This window comes from Solea senegalensis, linkage group LG3, assembly GCF_019176455.1.
Source record: "Solea senegalensis isolate Sse05_10M linkage group LG3, IFAPA_SoseM_1, whole genome shotgun sequence".
Taxonomy (NCBI): Eukaryota; Metazoa; Chordata; class Actinopteri; order Pleuronectiformes; family Soleidae; genus Solea; species Solea senegalensis.
This window is the reverse complement of record NC_058023.1, coordinates 29,414,197-29,440,278: the sequence shown is the minus strand read 5'-3', so window position 1 is coordinate 29,440,278 and position 26,082 is coordinate 29,414,197. Positions and strand designations below refer to the sequence as shown.

At 41.1% G+C, this 26,082-nt stretch overlaps 1 protein-coding gene across 1 annotated transcript in view; it reads right to left on the bottom strand.

Annotated features, from left to right (window-relative positions):
• The window catches only part of cacna1c (calcium channel, voltage-dependent, L type, alpha 1C subunit), a 147,532-nt gene that overhangs the window by 101,669 nt on the left and 19,781 nt on the right, over nucleotides 1-26,082 (bottom strand). The gene's annotated exons all lie outside the window — the stretch shown is intronic.

Below are 26,082 nucleotides of genomic sequence, written 5' to 3'. Positions count from 1 at the left end.
TACTGCAGACAACAAATCCATATAGTGGAATAAAAGAAAAAGAAGAATGTTGGAGCAAAATGAGGGGCAGAATTACAATAATCTCCTCGAGATTACATTGTCGGAATTGTAAAAAATAAGACTAAGTGAGTAAAAGTAAGGGAGAGCGGATTATCCATACTGTATGCTTAGCCAGATTAAAGACGGTTATAATAACCCCCTCAGCCCCACTTTCACTCTGACATCTGAATAAGAATTCCAGAAATGCTCTCACTCTAATCCAAGATTACGCCATCACAAAAGTGACATAGTGTCCATTACCCTTTTCTGGTCAAGACAATGCAAATTCCTTGCACTTTGAGATAACAAGATCTTAATAAAAATTATAATCAGATAATCTCACTGTATCAGGGAAAAGCAGATTATGTATCAGGTTTGGTTTTTGAGTTAATACCAAAATAAAAAAATCAATATCCACTGTAATACACTCCTACACTTTAAGTGTTTAATACATTTATAACATAGGTAGCCCCCAGTGAAAGCCTGGTAGTGTTACCGTATGTAGATGCAGGAATTTTACCAGTGCTTTGAACAGCATTTCATTATGCTACGCACTACAAATTCACATTTGATCAAGTAATTACCAAAGTCAGACTGATAAATCACATAAAGATTAGTTTACAGAGGAAAAAAAGGTTAGAAAGAGGCAGAGAGAGAGTGACTTATCCCGTAATATACTTTCAAGTATATTTAAGTCTGAAAACACACTTCCTCAGCAACTTAATAACGTGTCAGATCTCTGACAGCTTACTGTTAAAAATGTAGTTTTCGACAGGTGATGTTACTTCAGTCAAACACTAAAAGAAACATTCCAAATCAGCTATTAATCCCCATTTACAATTCAAAGTGTTTGAAAACATATGATCAGTTACTCCTCTAACAACTCATTAAACGTTGCTTTACATGACATGCTGCACTCCAGGAAATACAATTACTTGCATTAAAAATGTAAGCTTGCACTAATGCGCCATTATCCAATTCAAACTCAAAAATTTAAAATATCACAATGAATGACTCGCAGTATTATTCACTTGAAATAAACCATAAGAAGTTAAGTGTCTAGCTTAAGTGCTTAAGCTAAATGCACTTAATAATAACAGTAGAGGTGCACACAGGTTGTGTTCATAGACATTTGTGTTATTATAGTAGGTAAAACTGAAGTAGTTGGAAAATTATCACCGTTTTTATGTAGCAGCTGACAGTACAGTGTATCTTTTTTATTTTACTGTACTTTGATTTAATTCAATTTAGTATATACATGAATTACTGATGTACTGACAAACACGGGTTTCATTCTATAATGTTTCAGGTGACTGGAATTTTAATTATTTGACAAGCTCTTGGACAGTTTGATATATAAGCTATAATACTGAAATCATATCTAAATTTCACAGCTGAGGAAGGTAGCAAAATTAGCCAGCCATGCTAATATTTTATCTGGGGGTTAGCAGATAGCTTAGCCTAGGGAACAGACACACATGGTATACACATTGCTTCAGGTGGGAAAAAAGTGATAGAACACACAAAATAACTCAGCTGCTAGTCAGTTAACATTACTAAGTGAGTAAACAAAGCGAAGGTACGATTACCAGGGGGCATCGTCTTCCACTTAAGGCGAAGGGTTAGCACCACTTGTGACCCAAGCTAACTTTCACAAGCTAGCTTCTCAGCCAACAAGACATACCACAGGAAGTAACTGTACAACACATCTAACAAATTTAAATCCTATGTTTCTACCATTTGCTTATCACTGAATTAATAACTGTACTCTATACATGTTTTAAATAAAAAACAGTGACTTGGACAGTGATAAATTTGAGGAAGCTAAATGGAACTCCACCGTCGTTAGTTGGATTATTTACACCTGTGATTTTTCTTGGGAGACTGTCAAAATGGCTGCTGTGCAAACGACCCAGCTCGTTATTTCACTACACCCACCTGTGAAACCTGACAGGAGTCTGCAGCCTGCTCATATGACCATGCAGAGGGGATGTCATAAAACAACTAATAAGTGTTTGTTTGTTTGTTAGTACTTGACAACTTATCTTTTTTTTTTAGAATTAGTTATTATTATTGCACACATACAAGCCGGGTGCAGACGCAGTGGGCAGCACTTATCTTGCCTTGCTCAGAGGCACCCCAGCCCTTGACCCGTCCTGGGATTTAAACCTTAATTATTTATTTCATTGACGTTGCAGTTTGTTAGTTTTTATCACTGCAATTCATTTTGTTTTCTGTTTTATGCCAACTCACGTGTAATAATTGTTTCAATAAAAGCTAAACAAATCTATTTTATTATTTTCATTACAGCTAAAAGAAAAGAGAAAAGTGGAATACCCTCAAGGTAATAATAAAACAAATGCGCTGAAAATAAACAACAGCAGATACAGTATGTCTGCAAATATTTACAGTAGGAACAGTGTGCTTTGAATAGAGCAATGAAGCCGTGTGAGTGTTCTTTACATTCATGAGTGATGATGGCACTTAATATCAGATGCAGCTGTGCCTCACGGAAAATGCCACTTTCATTTCAATGTGGTGCCTATCCTTCACCTCATTACTCGGCTGGGAATATTTGTTACCTCATTTTCTCAAACCTCTGGAGCAGAGGTTCCCTGTGACATTTGAGAATGGAAAAGTCAACACAAATTCATCATATATAAAAGCATGAAAACACACATTCATGCGTCGCGTCTAGTAGCCACTGTCCCAGCTGATTATCCATACTGGAAAGAATCCTCCCTCATTCTCTCCACTGCTGACTCCAGCGCCAGTTAATATGTGTCTCCTGTTGCACATCATAGTCATCAACTCTCTCTTTCACTCAATATCGCTCTCAAACATACACTTACACAAACAGACACATAATCACTCTCAACACTGCTGCTTGATCAGTTTATCTCACGCCGCCTGCTCCTCTCGCAGGGTGCAGTCCACTGAGAGTGCGTTTATAAGTGTGTGTGTGTGTGTGAGGATTACAGCAGTGTAAAACTTTAATAATACTGAGCTCAGTAATCTCTCTGTCTGACCATGTGTTTCGCTGTGTCTGTCCTGTCTTCCTGTGTGTGTGTGTGCGTGCATGCTGTATGATAGACTGTGGAGAGAGACCGTAATTCCATTAGCACCCCATACTGCTGCAGAGAAGAAAAAAAAAACAGCCTAGCAGCCCCTGGAAATTTGATTCTGATTGAATGGGAGAGTGAGGAGAAGAAAGGAGAGGGCAAGCAAAGGGGGGAAAAAAAGAGGATGAAGGGAGTTTAAGATGTAAGAGGAGGGAAAGGGATGGGAGAGACAAACAGGAAGGATGAAGGAAAACACAAAGTGTCAAGATAAGATAAGGTGTCACAGCAGTGAATGTGATGTTTTAAATGTAAAGAGGCGAAAATTTAAGTTTATTATCCTAAAATAAGATAAAATAGTCCTTTAAAGCAGAATAAACTTCATCTAATCTAATGTAATCTCTAATCTAATCTATAGAAACATGTTGGCTGTTGATATTATGAAGGCAAGAGAGGAAAGAGGAAGAGGAAAGAGGAGAAAGTGGAAGATTGAGAGTACGAGAAATTCTAGCAGAGGGGTTGACTGCGTAACCATTAATGACCGCTCATAATCCAATAATCTATTTGTCCATTAAGTCACTTTATGAGTGAAAATGAGTAATGCCAATTTCCTGTCAGTATTACACTGAGAAAAGAAGTAAAGGGCTAGAGTGCCTTTACCATTAATGACAGCACATAATCCAATAATATTACAATAGTATGTGTCATTTCTTAGTGACAAGGCTGATTCTGTGTAAGTATTACAGTCAATTTTATCTTTACTTTGTCAGTAAAGCTCTGTTACAATTTACTGTAATACTGTACCAAGTACTCTATCACTAACTTCTAAGTACTACACAGCAATCTCATAGTACAACACAGTAAATACTTATGCTATATACATAATTGTTCTTAAAGATTAGCTGTAGTCACAAGTACTACAATAACTGTGCTAGTTTATTGCCTTATTAATGCAAGGCAAATCTATTTGCGTCGCACTTTAAGGTGTGATACAGGAAAAATATGAAAGGCATCAGAATAAATCCAGAATGTGTGACAGGCCTATTTCACAGCAGACATATTACCTTACAGTCGCAATGAAAGCACAGGTGTTACTGATAAAATTAACAGTGGTGGTGGCTCGGTTCTATTTAAGCGTTGCAGTGAGCCGGCATGAGAAAACGCCAAGACTTTGACAATGAAGTGGCCATATTAAATTTAGCCATGATTAGTTTTATTTACGCCTGCTCCACTGTGACAAGTCTAAACGTCTTAAGTGAAAAAGAGGCTCTTGTTAAGGGCTCTTCACACACTTGTATTGCACAATTTAGGCTCTTATCAGCTATTAAATTTGGTGTGGACAAATGTGTATGTGGCCGTCTCTTCTGAAAGGTCTGAAGAGTTCAAACTATAGGTCAAGAGATGTGGTAGGTAACTTGATACTATGACCTTTCGCTGCCATTGTAGGGATGTGTGGCCTGGTATTGTAAGCAGAGATGGGTTTTTTTTGGTCTTTAGTTGCAACATTGCTGGTTGCTTTTTTAAACATCCTTTACAGTCAAAGTGTGCTAGAAATAAACGTTCCTGTTTCTATGGATCTTGTTTTGTTATGAGGTCTCTGATCCTTGAGATATTTTTAAGGTCGGTATATAGCAGGCTGATTTTGTTCCAGATTTATGTGTCTGAGTTTAGGATAACACTGAGGTTTCTCGCTTGAGTATTACTACTCCACAGGGACACATATATACATTTACACATCATCTGAGTGGTAAAATGACATGAAACAGAATGATTTTAAAGCACATAATAAGGCATGAATGAAGTATATTGTGGGGCAAATATGTTTTATGCCTCTTTAAACCTCCGTTTATACTGGAACGACAGTCAGCATTCACTCTCACTGAACCAGAAATGATTCTAACTGAGCCGAACTTCAGTGTGAACTGAACTGTGGATTGTAATGAGCTGTGATACAAACGCAAGTCAGTGTGACTGATAGCGACTGAATGATAAAGGCTGGGGAGAGATGCTATCACTACAACTCTAAGCACTCTGCCATTAAATGTCATTGCTACACACACACACACACACACACGAAAAGCACACAAATAAATACAGCTATACAATAATGATCACAACACAAACTACATCAGTGAAGGAAGAACATAAACCAGACTTCCATTGTCATGAGTTGCTCTGCTCCTATAACAAAGATCAGGACCAATCAAATGATCCCACTTTAAACGATTTTCTCATGTCATCTCCTCTGTAAAATCCTTCTCTTTCTCTCTGTTTTCCTTCATTCTTTCTCATCTCTGTCCTCTCCTCACCTCATTCCTACAGGGATGTGTTGAGGTGGACAATGATGATGATAATTATCAGTCAATTAATGGATGATGACATCTGATCAGACACTAATTAAGGGGACACAGGCGTGCGCACACAAGCTGATAGTTACAGTTAAAAGAAATTATATTAACATTACTGATCGGGCCTGACCATTGATTTATTTTGTATGGATCCCAGTAGACAAAGCATCCACTCACACAAAGTCCTGTATTTATATCCATTTTAAAACTTGCATTGCATTCGTCTGCAGCAGCGAAGACAATAAAAGTAAAGGTTATAAATAAAAATAAACAAGCATTTCCACACCTATGACTGTAATTAAGATTATAAAAACAGAACAGACTATACAGTATCTACATTAAGTAAGCAGGATACATATATATATGTATATATACAGTACAGGCTTAATATTTACAGGAAATGGATAATGTGGTCTACTGTACATACAGCAGTGCTGGTTGTACAGTCTTAGAGCAGCAGGGAGGAATGACCTGCGATTTACATTTAAGATGTTTCAGGTCATCACTGAAGCTGCCCGGTGCTGTGATGGTCTCCTGCAGCGGGGGTTGGAGAAGAAGCTATTCATCATAGATGATAGTTTGGCTGTCATCCTCCCACCGCCTCGACTGGGTCAAGGGAGCATCCCGGGACCAAGCTGACTTCTTTTTTTTTTTTTTAATCAGTGTGTGAGTCCAGCCTCTCTGCTATGGAGATGCCACTGCTCCAGCATACCCCCCAAAAAAAGATGACTGATGCGACAACACATTGATAAAAGGTCTTCAGGAGTCAGCAGCATGGTCAGTCCAGTCCAGTTTATTGTTTGAATGAACACCCAGGTTGGGGGTGTTGAGTGTCTTCCTCTATCAGTGCTCTGTACTCCTTGAGGCTGACGTCTGCAGAGTACAGCAGATGGAACCAGAACCGCTCCCTGTACTGCAGACACCCAGTCCCGGGCTAATTTTAAACCATAACCGTAACCATAACTAGTTAATCCCATATTGATTGGTCCTGGTAAGGTCAGTGTTTTTGCCACAAAAGGTCCCAAAGAGTTAATAGATGCAAGTACACACACACACACACATACCATTCAGTGTGGTATTCCAGCCCCCGCTACAGTACCTCTTCATCTACTGTAGCCCTCCTCTTCCTTTTCCTCATCACTGCCAAATCCTTCAAACATCTCCTCCCCTCCTCCTTTCCATCTCCTCCTCTCTCTCCCAGCTACATCCATCTCCTTGATACTTATTAACAGTTGCCAACCAAACACCACCTCTCTTTTTCTTCTCCTCCCGTTCTTCTCCTTCCTTTGTTCCTAATCTATATAGCTGTCACTCCCTCCATTGCCTCCAAAGCAGTGGACAAGTTCATTCTTAGCCGCGCGCCCTCCCTCCTCTCCTCCATCAATCTGCTCCTCCTCCTCCTCCTCTTTCCATTTTTCTCTATCTTGCTTGCTTCGCCGCTTCTCACTCTCATTTTCAAACAGCTGACAATTATTTTGCTCTCCGTGTATAACTAAGAAGAACATGTTTGTTTTTTTAAACTTTGACTTGAGGCTAAACATAAAACGGCATAATCAAGACGAGGGATACTCAAATCTCGTTTCATTCTTTGACACAAAATCTGTGACTGTCACTCGTTCGCTGCTTTTCGAGGTTTACATGCTGCATCCTATCATTATCATTGTCATTGTAAATACCAGTTGCAACTCAGACCTGTTTTTATTCCAATTTACGAGGGATCCACTCGCCACAGACGCCTCACAGTTCATATATGTGTGTGCACAAGCACGAGCGACACAGAAGCACTATTACTCTTACCTGTGTGCATTCCACTCTCTCTCTCTCTCTTGTCTGTCCATATGTGCCCATTATCTGGTTGAGTGGACACACCGCACAGACACACCTGCTCCCCTCGACGTGCACACACACAAGCTCACATATGCACCGACATATACACATACTCCCCCTTTGAAAGACGGGACACACATACACACGCACCTGCTTCATTTAACCTTTGACCCCCGCTGAATAGAAGGTCAGGGCACGTGTGCATCCGTGCACAGAACCCACGCAGCGTGACTGTATGTAGTTGGATTATACTTTAAAAAGGGAAACACATGACGAGGCAAATTAAATGATCACACACACACGATGTGTGTGTCAACCACAAAATGTACAATATTGTACACACACAGTCTCAGGTCTTCTTTAATAGAATGCCATGTGAAGAGTGTAAATGGTGTTGCCATATGAAGCAAGATAGACTCTTACTCCTTAGTCAAGCACTCTATTAGGTACACCTGTTCAGTCACGTGTAAATCCAAATATCTGACGACCCGCTGAAGTTCAAACCGAGCATCACGATGGGAGAGTAAGGTGATTTAAGTGACTTTGAACATGGCATGGTTGTTGATGCCAGATGGACTTTTCTGAGTTTTTCAGAAACTGCTGATAAACTGGAATTCATCCTTTGGGGTTACATAGAATGGTCCAGAAAAGAGAAAATATACAGTGAGCAGCAATTCGCAGCAAAGTTTTATAAGGTGGAAATGCCCCATTGATGCCAGCGGTCAGAGGTCTGAAGCTACAGAGGCTACTACACACTTTATTATTTATTACTTAGAGATTTGTTTATGTGATTTGATTCTTAATGGCTTGAACATAAAGATAATTAACTAACAATTGGTTATGTTTTCCTGTTATCATATTAAATAAGCTTTGTGATGTTAGTATTCTGGATCCTTTTCACACCACATTATGTTGGCGCTTGAGTGGCATCTACGCTACAAACGGACAAAAGGTTGAATTGTCGAGGGAAATTCTTGGTTTGTTTACTACACGTTTAAAATAAAATGCTTCTCATTTATTTGAACACGACACGGCAGTGAAAACACATTTGTCTGTCCCACTTCATGTTGTTTGACCTGTTTTTTCCCCAGTCAACAAAAAGCTGTTATGACAGAGCCCATTCTCTTTTCTTTTCTTTCCTTTTTTTTTTTCATTTAAGTCAAAACTGAGGTCATTTGACAACAAAATGGCTACAGATACTTGTGGTGCTCCACACACTTTATTTCTTTTTTCTTTACATTTTTCTTGCTGATATTGCATTTTTCATTACATTGAGCTCTGGCCACAAAACCCTATCATATATGGATTTATTCATTAAACTGTGACACACAGTTTGAAGTGGAAAGTGAAGTGGAGGGGAAATGAAAGAGTGTATATGTGTGTGTGTACGTATATGTATGAATTACACACATTTCCCCGTGAATCCAGCAGCACATTTATGTTCACTGTTATGTAGATTTTCTACTTTCTTACGGGGGAAGCCCCGCCCTCAAGTGTCAATCATGGTTCTGAGGGACTGATAAAGTGAATAAATGGGACCTTAATGCTAGATATTAAATTGGAACGTTATCATATATAGAAGTATAGAAAAAGAAGACTGTGTTAAGGGGGGAAAGAAATCTGTCCAAGGTTGACAAGCGCTCACTGTATCGTGTTTGTCTAATCCAAACAAACACGTGAAGTGTAAAAATAAAACATCAGCTTGGTTCATGCGCTGCAGTATTTGTTGCACACGTGGGGGCAATTTCAAGAGTCGTGAACCGCCATCTTGTTGAGAACTTAAAGTCGGCATTTTTTGGACACAGTGGTTGAAAGAAGGGGAGTGGTCTCTCTAATGTGGCTTCTGTATGCTAATTTCTGTCTTCATGTGCTATAAGAATTCCCTATTGCACAATGGGAAATTGGGAGATAACTTTAAGATGCAAGAGACAACATGATAAACACTTCCTTTCTTGTTGTTTTTGTTTCTTGTCCTTAATTATTGATTGTGTCTGCTGTACTGAAGTACAAAATTCACGCTTTATTTTGTTATTTACATTTCTAGCAACTCTAACTACCTTTGTTACCACATAAAATCAGAAGAAGAAGAGTTGGTAATGGTCTGTATTTATATAGTATATATATATATATGTATATATGTATATATATATATATATATATATATATATATATATATATATATATATATATATATATATATATATATATATATAATATTTTCTAGTCTTGATGAACTACTTTACACGACAGTTTTTGCCATTCACACGCTGCAACTGCAACATGGGATTAAGTGTCTTGCTCACATAATATGTGTTGAAAGACAACTCATCAATCCTTACTCCTCACTTTTTGAATACTTTTACTTTTGATACTAAAGTACACTTTAAGACTTTTACTTATATTGTAAGTTATATTACAAAAAGTGACTTCAGCTTCTACCAAATTCATTCATTCATAATTTCTTGTATTTTTACTCAAGGATCCCTTTAAGGTACTTTATACAAGACTGATGTTTTCTCTACTTAGACTTAACATGTTGTGAACAATGCCATTATTGTTTCCCAAGAAGCAGTTCAGGGTGAACTGTGTGTCAGCCATTTTTCATTTCCCTCCAACAACAGAAGCACTTAAACGCGACACACTGGTAGTTCAGATTTGGGACGTATCGTCTTTGCGGCATCAGCTGCAGCATCAGTATGAGTGTCTCAGAATAACAAAATCGTGTTCAGCTCGATTGATGTCTCTGCGCGACAGAATTCGACATTATTGATACGCTTTCGTCTTTAGATAAATTCCATGGAGCAAATGTATCACATATCTGACAAATAGCTGAAAATTAAGTCGCTTCACTTTGACTGATGACAAAAACCCAACGCCAGCGAATGCATTAGCACAGATAGACGGATTAAAAGAAGAAAGAGAAGAAAAAGTCAGAGCGAATATGAGGAGGAGGAAAGAAGAGCAAAAAGTGATGATGGAGTATGTGTGTGTGTGTGTGTCGACAAGAAGAAATGAGAGGAGGAGGAGGAATGTTTGTCCACACTGTGCCTCCTTGCCGACCTCACACACACACACACACACACGGTGCAGGCAGTAGATATTAATAACCACTTATTAATATTCATCTGCAGTGGAGAGATGTGAGGCCAGAGTAACCCAGTTACAAACTCTCTCTCTCTCCCTCTCTGCATCATTCCTTTACATCCAGTACTCACGATCTCTATATGAGTCAGTTGGCTGCCTGTCTTTGATCTTGTTTGCTGTCACTGAAACAATATAAACAGCTTCTGTTCCTGAATCACAAGGGCACTCTGAGCTGTGGAGACTGTGGGATAGATAGTGGGGGAGGTACGGAGACGACGGCCTTGCCCACTGATGTGGTGTTTTAGCAGATTGAGGTTAATTGACATGCGGTATTAGATTTTTCCTCCTTATGTTGCCACATGCACTTTCTCCCGCTTCTCCGTATTTCCTGTTGCTTCCATTTTCTCTCTCTCCCTGGTCTGTCCCTGCTCTCTTCCCTCCCGTCGCTGACCTTTACACCACTAAAGGGCACGGTGGTCTCCTAATGTATTGTACATGCCATTCAGACCACACTTTCATCCAAAGTGCCTCGTGGCAAAGTAATTGCATATGTTTATCGTGCATGTAGTCCCATTGAATGTAACTAATAACCTTGGCAAGGTCACCATGAGGCGGCTGAGTCCCACATGACCACCTCTGTACAATGCACATCAACCAGTGTCTAGAATACACAATGGTTTGATAGAGTTGGAAACCAAAACCCAGTACCAACAGTGGTTTTGATTGTTCTAAGATGGAGAAAACATCCTGAAACATGTGCTGTGTTCTATGTACATGTCAATAGTAAACGTGCGCTAGAACGTGTCACTAGTTTGTTCAGAAGCCTTACGATTTCCGTATTCCCGGAGCAGCCTCTGCATTAAAAACATTTCTGTATTGGACGACACAGAATAGTTTTTTTCACGACAGCTTCTCTCGGAGTCAATGGGGCAGTGGTCGAGCACGGACGCTGCGCTTCTGCATGATGATTGGAGGAGCTGTCTGAAAGGCGGAACCAGGTTTTGATTGACAGTGTCGCCACTGAGTACCAGTATAGCCATGTCACTATAGGATTGGAATCTACTAGACCAGATCACAACAGAAAATTAGGTGGCTCATTTTGGCGCTCGAGCGCTTTCCATGAGCCACGGTTTCATCTGTATTACTCCATTTACCTCAAGTTTACCTCAGTTTAGCACCAGTATCATGTCACAAGAATATAGCGTTCATATGAGACCTAATCCAAAACAAAAACCTTTATTCACTTCTATTTCTAGTTAGTTTGCTGTTCGATTCCACATCCAGGCTTTGAAAAATATCACCAGCCAGAATCCGAGCACTGATAGATGTCTGCTTTGGCTGCTAACGCTGCAGCTTTGGCAGCAAACCAAACCACAGCTCACATGCTCAATTGCTTGCGTTTAAATGTGAAAATATGGAAAATTTAAGTCTGAAAGTTTTTCTTTCACAGCGTACGGGTTACCATGGCAAAGGCACAGAGCCAATTTTAATATACTTTCACTAAAGGTTGTGTGAATCTAAAGTCTGTGTAAGAAAAACAGCTCTCAAAAACGAGGGTTATTTATTTTATTTTTTTTACATAATTGGACGAATGACTGTGAACTGTATGTGATCTACGGCATCAACATGCACTACAAGCATATTTTCATCTCCACCATTGCTGCGTCAGCACTGAGGGACCCGATTTGATTCTGCTATTGAGGGAGGAAAAAGCAACAACTTTTGGTCAGCACTAAATTCAGGATGCAACGACGGCGCCTCTGCAAAAATGATGTCAGGGAGAACGTTCGTACATGGGAGGGTAATCAATGTCATGACAACGACAAAGAAAACACCACTTAAAAGGAGCATAAAACTAGAGGAGAAATGAATTGAAACACTTTCAATATTGCTTGGTGCACCCATGGGAATAATACACAACTCCTTATATGGACATCGTGGTGGTGAGTGTTTATAGGTCATTAAAAATGGGCCTTTTTTTGTCTTCTTAGATGTTGTTGAGTCAAAGTTATGATTGATTTTATATCGCATTTTTAGCAGTGATATAAAGTAGCAATAGTTGTGCAAAAGTCACAAGATTAGACCGTTTTTCTTTTCTTTTTAGTTCATAAAAACGAGCCATGCGAACATTGAACTGTGACGTATTTCCACATTTCACAAATTCAATTCGATTGTAAACATTTTGAGTATTTTCTGCTCAGGTGTGTTTATATAGTTGGTGAAAATGAAAACAACGTTTCCATCAAATTGTCTAGACACTCTATATTGCACATTCTTGTGCCCTCTGTATATACTGTACGTTTAAACATAGTAATGGAAAAATGCACTGGGTTTAATAAAGGTTAATAAAGTTTTAAACTATTATCAAGACCTTAGCTCCAGTGCTACTATGCCTGAATGTCAGTTACAACTTTGTTAATTAACATCTGAACAGTACAATACAGTTGTCCATCACCCTCTAAGTGCAGTCACTGAGCAGATGTTAATCTGGCCAGCACACACAGCTCAATCTGTGGCCTTTGTTAGATTAATAATTGGTTAAACAAACTACGTGGTGATTTACAAATTTACAAACTTCTTGCATGTTCACATTCATGCTCAATGTCTCATGAACGCTCAGTGTGGCCACGGCGTGATGCGCTGCTTTATCACTTCTGTCTGAATGTGACTAAATGTCTGTGTTTTCCCTTAATTACAGGATAGCCTGTTGTTTGTTCTGTCTTAAACATTTTATTACTCAAACAACAAACTATGTTAACCAGCTTAAAAAAAACAAAAACCTCCGTATGTTTCTAGCCTGGACGTTTTTTGACCACATTATCATCTTTGAGCCCCGGGCACCATAATTCTTGACGTCTGCTCTGCTCCAAGGTAACACTAGGACCTTTCGTGCCTGAGCCGTTTTATTTATTTGTTTTCAAGCTATTTTTGTGGTATGAAGTCATAAATACTCGAAATCTAACTGCACATGAGCAGTGTAAATTGTGAAATTCAATTAGGGTGAAGAAGAAAAAAGAAAAGAAGGAAAGACGGGATGTTGCTGCTGCAAAATAAAAGCGCAGTAAAAATGTTTAATAACTTTGGACTGCTGCTAAGGTCACAAAGAAGGACATGCCATAAAGTTCCTCTTGAAACACTTGTCATTATGAGGGTGTCCGCCTCAAACACAGATGGCCCTGAAACTATAAATTAAACTGCAATTAACCACTAATAAGATTCCTTCAATAAAACCTTCACCAGGAGACTCGAGCAGAGCCGAGGCGACGCCATTTTACTGTACAGTCAATAAGTGTCCTCACAGGAGGAGGAGCTACTACATCACATGTGACCGCTTGTGTGTACGTGTGTGTCTCTTGAAGGTTAGGATTTTAGGGTTTGATTTGGGTCTGACGGTTTAGGTTTGGGCATTTGGGATAGTTAAGGTTACAGTAAAGACTGTCCTTGCTAAGTGCTACACAATTATGTGTGCGTCAGTAATCCCAGAGGAGCAGATATATGGACCCAGGGAGAAGTTGTGTTCTGAAATATACAACGCACCAGGGAGTCATCAAATGAAGCACATATGCTGTAATGTCTTTGTGTGTTTCGGAGTGTCGATGACACACAATAGACACCCAGCCAGTGTCTTTTTTGTGTTGAGAGCAGTAAAAAGTGTCTGCACGCCTGTGATTAATTGACAAGATTACAAAGCCGTAAAACGCTAATGAATGTACTCTCATAGTTTAGCTCCGCAGTCTGACAATCGCGACAGTCTCGGAGGGAGCGTTAGGTTTATGACTCAGGTCGTGCCCACACTGTACACCGCCGCCCCACCCCCCGTCAGGAAATATGAGGCCACAGGAACAGACGCAGACACCGAGCACCTTTTTAATTCAACCTGTGAAACAGACGTACACGTTTAGTTGGTTAAACCATAAAAGAAAAAGGTTGCAACAATGGCATCAGCCTCAAATCAAGTTATTAAGTAAGCGAAGTGTGTGTGTGTGTGTGTGTGTGTACACTAGATGGCCACTGCAGCAGGTACACAGAGCTCCCAATTAAACAGCAGGAGTGGCACCGTGTGTGGTCTACTGCAGCTGTAGCACATCAGCTTCAGGTACTAGTTTTTCAGAGAAAGTCTCGGATGATTTCTAACCAGTCTGGTCGTTCTCCTCTGCCTTTAGTTTGATATCAACAAAGAACGGACACTCGCTGGATATTTTTTGCTTTTTCGGTTCATTCTCTGTAAACCGTAGCGATGACAATCCCAGTAGATCAGCATTTTCTGAAATAGTCAACGTCACTCAAATCAAAGCTCTCACATTCTGATGCTTAGTTTGAACTCCACCAGGTTGTCGTGAGTGTTCGGTTGCTGACATGTGATTGGCTGTTTAACCTTATGTGAAGTTCCTCACCAAAGATGAGCATAGTATTTAAAATACAAAACAAACAATCCATTTTTTTTTCCAGATCTAAGGTTTTGAGGCTCAGTCGGTGCTGGGTTCACGCCTCAGCCCCTCCCTGCTCTTTATACCACCACCCATGTGAGGCCTGGGCAACAGAAGAAGAAATCAAACACCGCTTTGATGAGAGTTTGGCTGCGGAGCGAAAAAGGCACAGTGTGTGCATGTGTGCGCGTGTGTGTGTGTGTGGGGTTATAAATACAACAGAAAGCCCTGAAGTGCTGCACAAGTGGCACACTCAAACACAAACATCCATACTACCACACATTGATATTTCGTGCAGATAGCTGGAATAAATGACACGACAAAGTATATGAGGATTAGATTAGGGATTAGGGATGAGGAGAGAAGGAGACCAAAAATGGGAGAGGAGAGGAGAGGCGAGGAGAGGACATATGTTGAGTGGGTGGATGAGCACTGAAGGGGGTACGACTGGCAAAAGTCACACACATGGAAACACACACACACACACACACACACACACACACACACACATTATTCATGTAATTCTCCTCACCATCTAAGTCACTTGCTACCTTGCCAGTCATTTGTCCAACCGAAACCTCAATTTTACCTCACAGCCCTGCACATCCATGCTCTTCTACCTAATTTCTGAGAATCACTCACGTGCACTTGCATGTGTCCATACATATGCACAACACAATTGTGCGTGTGTGTGTGTGTGTGTGTGTGTGTTCTCCTCAGTGTGCAGGGACCTTTAACGGCTACCACTAGCTAATGAGCTCCATTTAAATCCATCCCCTCTGATCCTTCCACTCGCCCAGTTTCTCTGCCCCTGGGGCCGTTCCCTGCACTGGCCTGGAAACGACGGCGCGTCAGCGGCCATTTTGGCTCATTAAGAACAAGCTGCTGAAGCAACATGCGTGTCTCAGTGAATCAGTATAAGACTAATGGATGACTGGTGTGCCGGTGTGTGTGCATGGATGTGTGTCTATGCATGTGCTCAAGCATGCGACTAAATATTTGTATGTGCAGTGTGTGTGTGTGTGTGTGTGTGTGTGTGTCCGTGAGGCATCACAAGCTTATGGATGAGTCATCCTCATGCACTCCTGTGGCATCCTCTCTTTCCCGTCACACATCTAACTTCCCCGCTCTTTTTCTCTCCCTCTTGCTGCTTTGCTTTCTGTATTTTTTTTGTTCTTCTTTTTTTTTGTCACTTTCCATATTTTCCATATCACAGCTGCAGCAGTGAAACCAGATCAGCCCCTCCTACTGTGTAAGTGAAGTGTTTGATTGAGATCACGTGTGTGTTGCTGGTGTGTCTTTTATTCCCGTTTTACATCGTATCACTTTGACTTAAGCACATGGTCTATTTCCTGGAGCACACACACACACACACACACACACACATCTGTGTATGCTCAAAACTGCATTGTTTGCCCTGGAATTCCAAGCATGTATTTGTAGAGAAAACTCTGAAATGAAGACTCTTACAGGTGCTGTAGCATTCTAACAACTCCACATCCTAGATGCCATTTTCTTTCAGGGATACTGAGGAAAAAAAAACATGCACATTCACAACAACAGGAGTGGTAAATGTTTACCAACTTTTTAGCAAGACCCAGACCACATTACCACACACACACACACACACACTGTTGTTTTTTTGCCTCTAAGACAGTGGAAACGAAGGCTTGTGCAATCGCACAGTACAGTTTGGGGTGAGCAGATCTTCTTGGTATGAAAAGAGTCTCTTTGGAACAGTTCAGTTTTCAACACACGCAGAGAGATGACGGCCAAGGCAAAATACCCCTGCCTGAAGGTGTGTGTGTGTGTGTGTGTTTAGATGTGTGCGTGTGTGCGTCTCCAAATGTTTGTGGTGTTCTGAGACAAGAAAGAGAACCACAATATGTCAGTTTGATCTGTGTGTGTGTGTTTTTGTTGCCTCTTTATGTCCTTTTCTGTTCTCATTTCTGAGGAACAGGTTAAGTGTACGGCTAAGATTTAGGTAAGGATCAGACATGAGGTGGTCATGGTTAAGGTTAGAGATAATGCTTTGTTTAGGCTGTGTCGTGAGAAGAATAGTTGTGCAAACCTGTGTGTGTGAGGTCTGATGTATCAATACACAAGTGACCTCTCACTTACCACTCATGTTTAAAGCTTGATTATAACACACACACACACACACGCAAAAACAATAGTACCTCATGACTGCCAGTACGTCTGAGTCATTATCTGGCCACGAACAGCCTTCATTCTCTCCTGCATTCCTCTTTTCAGAACCAAAGGTCTCAGTGTAAACATTTAGACTGAAGTGCCATCAGCCAAGTCATCACACACACTCTTTCTTCACTTTGGTATGGCAGCTTACAGTATGTGTGTGTTTAAAGTCTCTGCTTTTGTGTTCTCTATTCCTTTGTCAAAATTTCCTGTTTAGGTAATTGGTAAATGAATAACACAGACACACAGGCACATGCTGAAGCGTTTCCCAAAGACATTCCTCAGCTTGACGGTATTTGAGAGCTCTGTTTTTCAAAAGGAATTCAACACATCCAGTCGGAATAATCTGGAATACTGGGAAGCAAAGTGACATTTTTATGACTGGAAGTTGTCCCAGACAGTAAGGAGGTGGAGAGAGGGTGAAGGTTGGGGGAAATGGGAGGGCATTCAAAGACTACAGTGGATACTTATTGTCAAGTGAAGACATTTCCAGTTACTCGATGAGATAATAATCAATAGAACTGAAAAAAACGAAATTGCTAACAGTGATTCAGTGGAGCACTTACGCACAAAAGAAAACTTGCTGTACATCCAAGAGCCCGGACTGAACCAGTGTGTACGTCTTTCCTATACAACTTCCCTCTTCTGTGTGTCTCCGTTATCTGCCTTGTCCAGTCCAAAGGCGTCAATGTTGACCGTCTTTTAGTGGAACGCGAGCTCGCTCGGTATCGTGTTGACAGCATTGTTAGGCTGTCAACACGAGCCGACACAGACAAGTCAACCCATTACCTGTTTTATCAGTAAGCTGATGGACAGACAAGCGTACAGGAAACTCAAAGAACAAATCCCACAGAACAACAACTTCAGCTGCCTTTTCTCAGATCAATAATGATGTATTGACAATGACCTGTGGTGCCATAGGAAACAGGTCAGTCTTTGTATAAGTCCTCATACCAGGTTGAAGTGACTTCTATCAGATGTAGAGATTTTTTGTCGGGAGTGATCAGGATGGACAGTTTGGAAATAAAGTAAGAGAGTCAAAGATGGTTTGGTCACATGCAGATGAAGGGACAGTGATCATACTATCGAACAAGGGATGTTGAAGATGGAGCTGCTAAGCGGGAGGAAAAGAAGACCACTGAGAAGGTGCATGGATGTTGTGAAGGACAGTTGATTCAACAGAAGAGGACACAAGGGAAAGGGCAAGATGGAGGCAGAAGATCTGCTGTGGGAGGTACAGTAGAAGCCGAAAGAATAACATAGAGTCAGAATAAGGAGAGTGCCTTCCTCTTTGGGTCATTTTTACGCATACATTGAATCCAACAGCGTCTGTTTCTGACTGTTTCGATACTGAGCGGACTCAAATATAATGTTTCCTGTCGTTGACGATGCATGTAACGTATCAGTGTGCACACGCCAGCCATTTGAGGACAGTCACCTTCGCATGAAAGTCAGGTGAAAGACACGTGCAGTGAGTTGTGAGTTGAATTCTAATCGATATGTCTGCAATAATCGGAGTGTGTTTCATATATTCCCGTGCCGCACACAGCAAGTGCTTTGTTTTATGTTAAGAGAGACAAACGCAAAGACACGCTCAAGAAAACGTGGTTCAGCAGTTTGACAGGATAACACAAACGCTCCCTCACGCAGGTCTGATAGATTTGCAGCAGACACTTAACGTGACACTGTTTCTGCTCACAAAGATTACACACTGCAGCTTTAAACAGCATCCAGGTGACTGCAACGTGGCTCTGCGTCCTGCAGCTGGAGTCCTGGCTGGACCTGCTGTAAGGTCACTCTTAATGTGCCACTGGCAAGCAATAAATAATTAGTTATCGATAATATGCTGTGCCTTTCTGGGCAGTTCACCAAATTGGACCACAGCAGAGTGATGGAGAGAACAAGAGAAAGACAAGTGACTGACAGGTAGGGAGAGCATGAACAGACACACTGGATAAAGAACAAGGGGAAGAGTGACAGAGAGACTGAAAAGAGAGACTAAGTTTAGCTCTCCCCCTAAGGACTCCTCTCAGGTTCCTCTGCTCTTTTCATTGTCCTTCTCTCCTCTCTTTCTTCTTTACCTCCTTCTTTTTCGATCCATCACAAAATAATTAACTTGCTATAAGTGAAATTAATTCCACTAATTGGTTTTAAGGGTATTTTTGGACACTGGTGGAAAAAAGGGAACGTGAGTGTGTACGCGGGAGTGTGGTGGGAAAGGATGGTTCCTGTTCACTCATTCATGTCACACTCCGATGAGGATGTGACCTCACTGGGCCGGGAGTGAATTGGGCAAACTCTGTGACAGGGTGAGAAGAACGGTGACGGTGCAATCTCTATCCGTGTCTATTTTCTCCTGATCTTCAAGTGTGTTTTTCTCCCCTTTTGCCTCTTAAGTGACTTCTCTTTATTCCTTTTGCTGTTAAACTTGCTTTTTCCCACAAGACTGCACTGTGCTACATGTGACTGTGTTTCTAGTTTGCTGTACCCAAAATCTGATAGGAAGGAGAAGAAAAAAAAAAGCTTTTTTATGAGATGCTCCTGGATTGCATAAAGAAATGAAAATGACAGAGCATATTTTTAAATAGTTTCAAAGCCAAGACGAAATGCGTCTCATCTTGTCTAATTTTTTGCCATTTTTGACAGCTTGTTGGTGCATCAAAGACACAAAATGGGAACACACGTACACTGGATTATCATGGGAAAAATCATCCCGAGAGTGATATCATACTGGTGATTTATGGTTTGAAATCCTGGCATGTGATATTGGATTTGGTTAGAAAATAGAAGACGTTATTGACGTTTAGCTTCCACAAGACATATCCACAAGAACTTAGAATGAGTAAGCAGGGAAGCTCTAAGACTGCTAATATCTAATCTAGTCAACCATCAGGTATGAATAATGCAGTTTGCAATCACACCACATAACAGCCATAGCAGACGCTTACACGTGTGAACTCAAGCGAATAAAGAAAAGCAGCTAAACTTGTCCTTGTCTCGCTCTAATCTCCAAGTCTTTACCAGAGCTATGCAGCTGTAACTAGAGTTACAATAAACAAACACCATAACTAATATTTATATTTTACTCACAAAAATAGAAAGCTGCATTATTGGCATGGGGCTCTTTAGCTCAGGATGTTATTGAAATAATGTAAAAAGTGTGACTTACAAATTATGTTGAGAGCTTCTCAGACAACAAAGCATTGCCCTACAGTTTCTAATTCACTCAGTACTTTTCCAAGTCGAGCTGGACTACACCATTTAACTGGATGTCTGTCCTTGCACTAGTGGGGAATCCATCCATCTTCTACCGCTTTATCCTCCACATGAGGGTCACGGTGGGGCGCCGTGCCAGTCTCAGCTGACATAGGGTAAAAGGCGGGGTCACACCCAGCACAGATCGCCAGTCCATCACAGGGCCACATAGAGATAAATCAATTTAGGGTGTCCAATTTGCTCATATATTTACTCATACGCATGTTTTTGGACATGGGGAGGCTATGCTCTTCTCTGCTATGCTAGGTTGGCGATATGTCGTCTTTGACTTTCTGGTTTTGATGGTGTCCGGTTGTTAGTTCCAGACCAGGTTTTCCTTTACTGCCTTAAGTCTTTGAACTCTGACAAGAGTGACTCTGTTGTCAATACTCTATACTTTACTTTTTCATATTCTCCCAGTGTTCTCTCTGGGTTTCCAACCCCCCACTGTCCAAAAACATGCAGACTGAGGATTAGTTTAATTAGACACTCTGACTTGACTGTATGATCCTCCTGTGGAGGATAAAGTGGTAGAAAATGGATGATGGCACGGGACTGCACGCTCATTGCCGCTCTCGTTACATAATTAAACGAAAATGACTTTCCATTGATGTCATCTTTATCATTTTTCATCATTTTTCATCATTTTGTTCCCTCCATGCTCTCCCTTCTTTAAAGCGCTCTGCATCTCTCTGTTTGATTTAGTGCGCCATATGCTGCCACTGCCCTCACACACAGAGACTAATTACAGGGGGAGGAGAAAAAATATAGAAGAGAGCCAGTCTGGGTGAGACCGAGAGAGAACGAGAGGAAAGGGTGAGGGGGTGTCAAGAGGGTCCTTTGGGTGAATTATTCATCTTACACTGACACCTGAAGGCAATCTACCTCTCTGTGAGTCACCATGTTGGAGAGAGAGAGAGCGAGAGCGAGTAGAACATGTTAATCAGAGCTGCCCATGAGGATATTAACGCCTGTGTGTGTGTGTGTGTGTCCTGCAGCGTATTGTCCCCTAAGCTGATCATGTGCTGCCTTCATATGGAGACTGTCTCAAGTGTAACCTGTGGCAGTCACTCTCTCTCTCACACACACACACACACACACACACACACAGTAATAAGCTAGGATGAAGTAAATCTTACTCATGCTGAGCCACAGCCGTAAGCAGAGGTAGCATTAACCAGCAGGAAATAATAAAAACAAACACACACACACACAGACGAAGCAGCCATGCTCTCATACACGTCTGATCTTTCCATTAGCTCTTATTACATTAATAAGCTCAATCATCCTCTTTGCTGTAATAAAGTATAATCTGCTTTCTCCACTGGATCACACAGATACTCGCTGTTGCCAGCTGAATTATTACATCTACACATCTTATACATCCAGACGATCAGCGGTGTCCGAGAGAAGAAAAAGAAAAAGGAAAAAGAGAGAGAGAAGAAAATCAATTCTGGGGCGAAACGATAAACCCGCGAGAGTTCATCCGAGGGGTGTAATTGACGTTCCTCTTCAAAGTAAAGTGTGGTGATTTATCACGGTGTCAGGGTTTTGTTCAAGGACACAGAAGCATGAAGCACAGCAGCTGATCGACATGTGAGCCAGTGCTGGCACCTTCTCTGATGCCGGCTCTGATTTTGGCAGTGGGTCGACATGCTGCTCTAACACTGATATGAGTTTGATTATATGTGTTTAAAAAGCCGAAACAAACAACAAACACACACACATTGTGTGAGTGAGAAGCTGCTTGATGTCTTTGTCTTTTCTTTTTTTTTTATCACACGCGTTCCTCCTTCCCTGGCACCGAGCTTGACTTCCTACTGAAGTTAACCAGGCGGTCCAAAAATAATCCGCCATGAGAGAAAGCCAGCGATGACATGTGAGAAAAAGGGAAAAGCGATAGACGGACAGGAAGACGTAGAGGAGGCCAAGATTTGCAGCAGTGACAGAATCTGATTATGTGTGTGAATTTACGAGCATTTCTGTTTCCAGCGACTGCTGCTTTTAATATAGACTGATGGAGCTGATGCAGCCACACGAGCAGTCTGAAGACGAGACGCGGTCAAATGACGGAGTCTGAAAGAGATGGTAAAATGTGCTTAACTTCCCAAACACTAATAAACAAGTTACTTATAACCTATCAGTACTTTACCTGGTATCAAATGTAATAAGTAACTTGTTATATTTTGTAAGTACAATCAAAAAGTGACGTACAGCAGGTTTCTTCTGGAACTTGTTGCTGCTATCTCCAATATCCATGAGTGAGATGTGGTTTTTGACTGAATGAGGACGACATTATGTATATATATATATATATATATATATATATATATATATATATATACGCAGCAAGTCTATATATACCGCTACAGTATCTTTGACTCACACACTGACAGCAAAGCCATTGGCCCCATTTGATCGTATTGTGTCTCGCCAAAAGACTCTTGGACATGTAGAGTTGTGGACAGCTATATATGAGTATTTCCAGACATAATATGTGTAAAAAAAAAAATCTCACCTGAGGAAGGTCCATGTGTATCCTATAATATCCTACCACCAACAAACTTCCAATTAGTGGGTTACCTGCTCTCCAATCTGAGCCACAGCCTGCAGAGCTAAAATCAGTTTCCCCTCTTCATGTGTGCTCACTCTTGGGGACGGGGATTAAGAGACCTCTGACATTTAGAAAAAGCCTGAGAGTGGAATATTTCCAGCTGAGGTGGTTCAAATATTTGATATCTCCGGGGGGGAAGCATGTCCAACTGGGAGGAGACCTCGGGAAAGACCCAGAACATGGAACGGGAGGTACTGAAGAGGTGGACTACCTTTTTATCGTCTGCGATGAGCAGCACTATGGGACGACTGGTTCAATTACTGCATTGGGAGTGTAATCGGGATCCAATTAATCACAAAAGAAAGGACTGAAAACACACAGGAGTCCATCAAAAGAGGACAGGTGGCATAAAATAAATTCTATGTTATGATTACTAAAGGAAAAGGTGAAGCAGAGGATACACGCCCACCCTCATGCGCACCTTATCAGGTAAACTGTGTGCAGCTGAAAGTGACCTTGAGCCTGCAGCAGGGATTTGTAATGCACGACTAGCTCCGCCCGTATGACCACTTTCTATTAGCCCACTACAAATGTATGATTATTCAACTTTTGTTAAATAATGTATTCAGCGCACACACATGTGCACAAGCAGGCGCCACATGCGCCATGACTGACAATCCATACGTATTAAAAGTATAATGCACACCTATGACACACTCACACGTGCGGGGGAAGCACAAACACACACACACACATATTGTGTTCGGTGACAATCGAACAGAATTTTCTCATAATTAATGGATTAATCAAGGAATAATGGATGTGGAGTGGCTCCACACGGTGCTGATTAGCGCAGATGATGGAGGAGCGCGGGGGAAACTCTGCATCTATCCTTTCGCGAATACGACAGCGTTAGCCCAGGGAGAAGGCTCCATGTTTGTTTCCCCGCCACGCGGCAGAATAAGTGGCAGCGTGATTGAGTATACGTGCGTCTGCATGTGGGTTAAGATAAACGCTGACAGTGTCACACTAAGAAAAAGTAAGCGTCCTCTGGCTTCCGCTTTCTTTTAATCAAGTGACGCTCTGTGTGTGTGTGTGTGTGCGAGCGCGCGTGCGTGTCGATGTACGTGTAATCATAGTGACTTTCTCTTCCCAATTAGAGCTTTAATCCATCAAGTGACTGTTGCCATGGTGTTTTCCCATTCCACCCAACCAAAGCCCGGCAACTGAGCTCAATCACAGAGGACGAAACACGTCACAACTTCAACCAGAAGCCTTTGGCACAATGGACATAAAGGATAAAGGAAGCAATAGTTTCAATGAATAACTAATAAACTATCTGTATCAATTCACAAGACTTCACAAACATTAGCCTACGACGACAGAGTGAGCTATATATATGCAGATGAGTACATCATTGTAATGGAATGCTTCAAAAATCAAAAGAACACCTCGTATGAATTCTGACCAAGAAATGAAAACTTATTCACAAATCCCTTATTCCCAAAATATAATGAAAAATGTAACTTCTTCACCACATCACGTTACACATATACACTTGACTGTTATCAATGAGGTTTTCTTTCACTTTTACATGTTTTTATGTGGGCAGTCAATCAGGAGAATTTTCTGATTCACTGCGACTCCACTGCGAGCACAGCTGTTCATGCTGTGACGCATGTGTGTGTGTGTGTGTTTGTGAGAGCATCTGTGAAACGTTTCACTCAACTGCATGAACCTCAATTTTAAACCTACGGAAGAGCATTAGGGCCACATGGAACAAAAAAAGGAGGAAAACAGTCAGAATCCTGAGATTAAAGTAAAAATTCTGAGATTACATAAAAAAATCTGAATCCTGACATTAAATAAAAAGTCAGAATTCTGAGATTAAAGTCAAAATTCTGAGATTAAATAAAAAATCAGAATTCTGAGATTACATAAAAAAATCAGAATCCTGAGATGAAATAAAAAGTCAGAATTCTGAGATTAAAGAAATCAGAATTCTGAGATTAAATAAAAAGTCAGAATTCTGAGATTAAATAAAAAATCAGCATCCTGAGATTAAATAAAAAAAACTGAATTCTGAGATTAAATAAAACAGCATGAATTCTGAGATGAAAGTCAAAATACTCCAAAAATGTCTGAATTCTGAGATTTAAGTCAGAAATCTGACTTTAATCTCAGAATTCATGGTGTTTTATTAACCCTAACCCGTAGGCACAGTTCACACAAGCTAAAAAAAAAAAAAACATGTCAAAGCTGTCACTGGAGCCCTGAAAATGTGTGACATTTGCTTTAAAACCACAAGACAACAGAAGGAAGTGAAGAACATGACAGTGGGAAAGATGGAGTTCAAGACGGTGGAGTTGAAAGGAAGGTGGCGTGAAGAAACACGGAGTCAGAAAGGCGGACAGACACGTACAGCGTGTACCAGGTGTCCTGACCTTTGCCTGTTTGACAGTAAACAGTTGCGATGGCGTACAGCTGTTTTCACCAAGGCTGACAACTCCTCCACTGTGGAGCTACATGTCACAGCTTGGCCTTTTTTTCTATTGCAACCTGGACAAAGTGCAGTTTCACTCAAAGTGAAGAGCACAGGCACGAGTGATGAGAAAAGGGAGCGAATAGGAGAGTACTTTCTCTCCAGGTAGAAGAAGAATCATTGGGAAAAGTATGAAATGAGACTGTAACAGCTGAGGCATTATTTGACCTTTCGCCATTCCTCCATCAGCTCACACTGGAAAGCACTGCGATGCATCTTCCCTCATCATGATTACCGTGGTGCAGCTTCGGCTCATGGAAGGCAGCAGAGTGTCAGCGTGAAAGAACAGAGCAGAGTCGGCGCTCGTCTCCCTCCCTGTCTAACTTTCATAAGTGGATTTATCATTTCCAGGCCCTGACCTGCTGTCCCCGACAGGACAGCCCTCCCTCCACTGAGCCCTGCAAATTACTGCTAAACCTGACCATGAAAGTCTTTGTCACAATCACAGTGCCTGTGATATTGTAGTTTATTGTAGTTTTTTTGACTCTGACCTCTGCGTGGAGTTATTTTCATCCTTGGGTTTTAAAATGGCAGCATGATCAATTACATGGCGTATTAGGTCGGAAATGTCCACTTAATCAGACATTAATTCATCTTAAGAGGAACACTCAGCCTTAAGTGTTTGTTTTCATATGTTTCTCTTCTGACTCACTCGCTGGCCTCCAGCGCACTGAACGATAACTGCTTCAGCTGTCCAGGCGTTTTTTACATATTACTGAAGCAGCGCAGCGGCGTCATTATCAAGTTCCTC